This window comes from Tigriopus californicus, chromosome 8 (assembly GCF_007210705.1).
Source record: "Tigriopus californicus strain San Diego chromosome 8, Tcal_SD_v2.1, whole genome shotgun sequence".
Taxonomy (NCBI): Eukaryota; Metazoa; Arthropoda; class Copepoda; order Harpacticoida; family Harpacticidae; genus Tigriopus; species Tigriopus californicus.
Window position 1 is genome coordinate 8,422,343 of NC_081447.1, and position 6,476 is coordinate 8,428,818.

General features: G+C 42.2%; 1 protein-coding gene across 2 annotated transcripts in view; it reads left to right on the top strand.

The window, feature by feature from the left end:
• The window catches only part of LOC131884840 (calbindin-32-like), a 77,153-nt gene that overhangs the window by 14,930 nt on the left and 55,747 nt on the right, over positions 1–6,476 (top strand). The window contains exon 2 of one of the 2 annotated variants that reach the window (XM_059232725.1): positions 1,299–1,417. The exons of the other annotated variant lie outside the window; for it this stretch is intronic. The gene's annotated coding sequence lies outside the window, so the exon portion shown is untranslated. The remainder of the gene's footprint in view (positions 1–1,298; positions 1,418–6,476) is intronic. 2 annotated transcript variants of the gene reach the window in all.

The following is a 6,476-nucleotide window of genomic DNA, read 5'->3' on the forward strand; positions in this document are numbered from 1 at the left end:
AATGATGTCTAGCTCATGGTACGTGGGGCGCATTGAGCAACGTTATCTTGACGATCCTATTCAAGGACACAGGGCAATGTACATACAATCATGGGCCTCCAACCAGCCACCGTCAATAAGTCATTGTCCAAAGTGCAGCCGGTTGTAAGACACGAGGCAATGTGTAAGTTAGCTTGGATGAGGCTTCACAAAGAACAGTCAAATGGATCGTTGAACAAGAACCTTGATTTTGGCTGGAAACGAACGTGTCCATCTTTGTGATGACCATCAAGACTAAAGAGACAACTGTTCCTTTACAGACAATGGTTGGACGCTTACCCTGTAACATAATTGAAGCTAAGAGTTGTAGAATCTTATTCAACAAATTGGTAATTTTGAAAGCAAATGGTTTAACAAGTTTCTTCGTTCGTCCATGATAATGTACGTAACTCCGTTAAAGAAGAGAACATTGTACTTTGTCATGCTTATTTAGAGCAGACTTAAAAAGAACAGATGTGTCACCAATTTTGCCAATGTTTCTGAAAACAGATGAGAAAGTAACATCCGATCGATTTCCCCCGAACCATATTCGTCGATGTAAAATGTTTCCGCTACATCAACTCACAAAGGGAGGGCATTGATGTTATCCACACCTTTATGCTATCCTACCGCTTAATATCTGTCGACGGTAGCTTCAATTTAGATAACGCTTTCTTTTTCTTTTGTACTTGCAGTACAGTAAGAGATGTTCCTTATCCATCCAGCAGAAGCCTGGAAGATTCTGGTCGGACCAAAGATTAACAGAACGATAGAGAGTGCCAGCGGGCTGGATTTTTGTTGTTTGACAATTGTGGAGAAAAGCTGAGCAACTTTCTCAAACAATGTTTATGTACACATGTGTATGTAGGTTTGGGAGATGGAAAACAAAAACAAGATTCAGTAACCTTGAGCACTATGTTGCCTTTTTAATGATGGGGGGAAAACGTAGGGAAAGGCTTGGCAGCCAAACAAATGAAGCCCAAAGTTTGTGGGCACTTTGATGTGTGGTCATCTCAGATAATCTTAAGAATGAAGGTAAAACACAAGTAATTGCTTGTTCTAGTGTCATTCAACATTGTTCAGAAGTCTTATAAATGATCACTAGAGACGGCCAAAATATGCAGAAAAAAATGGCCATTTTATGAAATAAAATGTGCATAAAAGCTGGTCAAAATATGCGCTAAAACCTAAGAAACTCATACGCCTAATCAAAATATACAAAAAGATCTGCTCTGAAACGAAGATTTGGGATCAAAATCAAGAAAAAGTTTTAAATTCAGTCTTTCAGTTCGGTCCCGTCTTTTGTTGAGAGCAGTCGCAACATTTTGTTGTTCCTGATCCTTTCAAACGGCCGGTCTGAGTGTGTTGTGTTGTGTAAGTGGTCGCGTGGCTGCTTAAGGTAAGACACTTTTGTTCTTTAGCTTTCATTTCTTCCTATCTCTAGTAGTTTAGTCTTATATCTTTTATGTTTATGTCGTATTTCACTTTTTTCGTCTATCAATATTTTTTATCCCAATTCTAGGTTATTTCATGTAATTTTGGCTTAAGGAGTAGATCATTTTGTTTTTATTGTTTGGTTTGTTCATTTCATGTACTTGTAAATGTAGTTGATTCTTCTAGTTGTTTACAATCAGTTTAGTTTCCTATTTTCAATACAAAATTGGGTTCTAGAACCTTCTTTTGTTCGATTCCATTCCATTGATGTTAGCTTGTTCCTGTAGTCGAGTTGGTGTATGTTGGCTGAGGCTAGCTAGCTGGTCAGTCAAGAGTAAGTAGGTCATCGTTGTCGACCGACTCTTATCTCTCTCTTGTCCTCTGTTGGTAGCCCCAACCTAGCGAAATCACCTATTCTCTTCTTTCTGTCTGTCCCCAGGGAGTACGTTCCTCCTTGGTTTCCAACTAGCACGTGTGTTGTTTACTTGCTCCACAGCTGGTTCTCATTCACACGCGCTGGTTTCTCCCTTTGACTCTCTTGGCTCTGTCTTCTTCTTCTTTTACTTATTTCATCTTTTATTTTCCTCTCGCTCATTTCTAACGGTTTTTCTCTCGAAACTGAAGGAAGATTCCAGAATATTTCTTTATATTCTTTGTTCAGGTTTCCAGTTTTTTTTCAATTAGGATCCCTCAAATAGCCTTGCTTCCAATAACCATGGAAGCTTTGTTGAAGGGACTTTCTGAAGGGGCTAGGAACTGTCTTGAGCTGGTTTTGGATGGGAAAACTCCGTCCTCAATCAATAAGCCTTTCATTATGGAAGCTTTAATAGCTTGGGTTGGTCACACCCAGCCACTACTTGACTGTGGGATGAACCAGTCAAGTGTAGGCAAAATGGACACAGGCACTGACACTCTTGATTTGATTCAAACGCCCCTTGTAGTCAAAGAGGTCAAAGAGAGCATAGTAGAGAATGCTCTCGAAATTTGCGATGTCCATAAACGATAGAAATGCAAAAAGGCAGGCAAAGGGTGTAAACTGGCTTACCCAGAATGGTGTCCCAAACTTAGAGAGTTTGGCCTTCTCAAATTCAATGAGAAGGGCTGTTCCAAGCAGGGGTGTAGCTTTTTCCACCCATTTATGTGCATGAGATCTTTGAGGCACAAGGTATGCCTCAATTTCAAATGCACAAAGGCCCATCTCAGGGGCACTAGGAGGAAGAGACAGCAGTTGTCTCAACCTCATTGTCAAGTCTCTCAACAGACTTACCCCACCCCTTTCCTCTCTCCTTCCCTATTTCCCTCCCCTTGTTCCCCTCCCTCTCCTACAACCTCACCCTCAATTCCTTTAACCTCTCTTCTGCCCAAACTTTGTAGCCCTAAGCCCCCCTCTGGTCGCCATGAGCCCCACGCATCTTTTAGATCGTATGCTCAGGTGGCGGCCAGAGTTCCTTCTCCCTCTTCTCCTCCCCTTTTACCCTCTCCTCAAAGGTTCTCTTATCCTCCACCTAAGGTTAGTTTTGTCCAAAAACAGGATTTTTTAAGGTTAGAGAGCCTAGTCAAAGATTTGATAGCTCTAGTCCATCGAAGGGCTATCTGCCCATAAAAGGGCTTTATTTGAATGTGCATTGTCTTATTTCCAAAAAAGACAGCACAAAGATCAAGGTTCTTGAGGAACTAGCTTTAGATAGGCAGGTCTCGTTCATTTCCATGACAGAAACCTGGCTTCGACCAGGGGTCTTAGATGAAGAGCTGGCCATGGTTGGTTTCAATTTAGTTCGATGTGATAGAGTACGCCCTGACAATCCCATTTTTCCGCATGGGGGCGTATGTCTATATGTTAGAAATGACCTGCACACTAGTCATGTAAAAATGTCTAATGGAGAAGTAGAGGTCTTAGTTTGTCATCTTCAAGGTCTTGATGTGTCCATTGCGACAATATATAGGCCCCCCTCTTGTTCAGTAAGCTCGTTCTTGTCAGCTCTCAAATTCATAGGAAATGAGTTGGACCAGTCAGTTTGCTCAAAGGTTTTCTTTGTAGGGGACTTCAATTTTCCGGCTAGCGTTGTAGAGTGGGAGGCTAGTCCAGATGGGTATATTCCCATTTCGAAATCGACGTCTCAGTCGTTCGAAAAGCTGGAGGAATTTGCGATCTTGCGCAATCTCTCTCAGCATGTTGGTGTAGCCACCAGAGCGAATAGCGTTCTTGACTTGTTTTTTTCCAATGACCCTGATCTGATCCAGTATGTCCATGTGACACCTAGTAATCTGTCAGATCATCATGTTCTCGAGATAGGGTCGACCATTACTCAAAAGCCGGCGTGCTCTAGAGTAAGACCGGCCAAAAAGGTCGGTCTGGCTAAGTTCAAATTCAAAGATGAACATTGGCCGTTGATTATAGAAAGGTTAGGGGAGCTTGATCTTATTTCAATGCTGAAAAAGGAATCGTCCATAGATGTAGCCTTAGACAAAATGATTCTAGTTTTTGAGGACGTCTGTTCCAGTCTAGCAATCTCTGAATGTGTTTCACAGGGCGGGGCACATTCTAAAATTCCGAAGTATAGGAAGAATTTGTTCAAAAAGAGTTGCAAACTAGCAAAAAGGCTCCAGAGCACTTTGAATCCAGTAGTTGTGGCTAGCCTTCAAAGAAAGTTGGATTTAATCCAAGGTAGAATTAAGGCCTCCATTGAGACAGATCAGTTGAACAAGGAAAGTAGAGTTGTTCAAGAGGTGAGGTCGAATCCGAAGGCGTTTTTCTCTTATGCAAACTCTAAGAGAAAGATCAAACACCCTGTAGGGCCTTTTGAGGTCGATGGGGAAGCCATAGACAATGTAGGGACTATGGCCAACATACTTGGAGATCAGTTCTCTAGTGTGTTTTCAACTCCACTGAGTTTAGGAGCAACAGTCCATTGCTCTATTGATGAGTTTGTTGGGACTGGCAAGGCTTGTCAAGCTGAGCATTTAGATGATCTTGTAGTCACAGATCAGGATGCTTTAGAGGCCATCAGGGACTTGAGACTCTCGAGCTCCCCTGGCCCTGATGGAGTGACATCTCAGTTTCTGATGAGATGCTCACAGGTTCTTGCTCCTGTTTTCTCGTACTTGATGCGTTACATCTTGGACCAGGGCAAGTTCCCCTCTTCTCTGAAGGTAGCTCATGTTGTTCCAATTTTCAAAGGGGGAGATAAGTCACTCCCCAGTAACTACAGGCCGATTTCTCTCACTTCGAATATTGCGAAGGTGTTTGAGAAGATCATGAAGTTCAAACTTGTTGAATTTCTTGATATACATGAAGTCCTTCCTCCTAGCCAGCATGGGTTCCGAGCACATTTTAGCACGGTTACCCAACTGATTGAGCATATAGAGCAGGTTATTGAGGGACTGGAGAGCCATGAATCAGTCGATGTAGTTTATCTCGACTTTGCCAAGGCCTTTGACAAGGTAGATCATGGCCTTTTAGTTAACAGGCTCCATGAGATTGGGATCCAAGGCAAGGTTCTCAATTGGCTAAGAAGTTTCATTTGTGGTAGGAAACAATTAGTTAAGGTTGAGGGATCCCTTAGTGACATACATGATGTCAAGTCGGGTGTCCCTCAGGGCTCCATTTTGGGTCCTCTCCTTTTCATCATCTTCATTGCTCCGCTTCAGAAGCTTGGTAGTAGTAATGTCAGTATCTCTTCTTATGCTGATGATACAAAATTGGTAGTTGGTAGGAATGGTCAGGATTCTGGTTGTCTGGCAAAGGTCCTAGACGAAATTTATTCCTGGGTTGCTGCGAGTAACATGGCCTTGAATGGAATGAAATTCCGTTCAATGACCTTTGGGTCGACGCCATTAGACACTCCACTATTAGATGATGAAGGTAAGGACATTGAGCAGGTCTCATCCATGAAGGATTTAGGTGTAGTCCTCCAAGATAATGGAAAGTTCGATGAGCATATCCAGTTCAAAGTTGGTAAGGCTTTTCAAACATGTGGTTGGATATATCGCACGTTTAAGTCCAGAGATAGTGTCACGATGCTAACTCTGTACAAGTCGATTGTTCAGCCGCATCTTGAATATGCCTCTCCCATTTGGGCTCCAATTAGTTCAGCAGGTTTGCAAAAGCTCGAGCAGGTCCAAAGATGTTTTACTAGGAACATTGAAGATATGAGAGAGCTCTCGTATTGGGAGAGGTTAGAAAGGTTGGGATTGTACAGTACTCAGAGAAGGTACGAAAGGTATCTGATATTGTACGTTTTCAAAAGCATTCATGAGCTTTGTCCCAACCCAGGATTTAGGGTCAATTGTAGTGACCGTAGAGGCTTAATGTGCGTTTTGAGAGCACCTTCAAGCCCTCGAGAATCCAGGCTAGTTAAAACAATGAAGTCCAACTCTCTTCTTTCTCGGGCTCCTTCATTGTTCAATTTGCTGCCCTCAAATATTCGTAGGGTTTATGTAGGGGTTGATCCAGTAGCAAGATTTAAGTCAGACTTGGACAAGTTTTTGACTAAAATTCCGGATCAACCTTATATTCAAGGATTAGCCAGATCAGCCAACTCCAATTCGTTGGTCGATCAAATAATATATATAAATAAAAGTCAAGTATAATAAATAATCTTCTCGTCTTCAACTGCTGGGATTCAAATCCCGGTAGCGGTAAGGAAGTCCGCACCAAAAAAACAAAAAAAAAATTAAAAGACAAATTAATGACAAGTCAGCGCAAAGTAATGACTACGGGCTGTAAGAACAGTTTTGAAAGCAACAGCAATTTAAAAAATGCAAATGGCAGGTAACCGAAACAGAGCGCTTTTGATTCACTCATGCACAACCAAATTCCATTGGATTATTATTATTTGATTGCACCCTCCGTTAAGCTCAAGGGACATGTATGTTGGCAACCAAACTGGCAAATTGCCAACAGCCCAGTATGGTCACAATCCCTTGATTCTGCTGGCAAACGAAGCTTCCGACAGAGGGAATTGAAACCGCGGCTTTTGGGCAGAGGGTTTTTGCCTTGTTTATTGCGGTGCATTTTCAGCCAC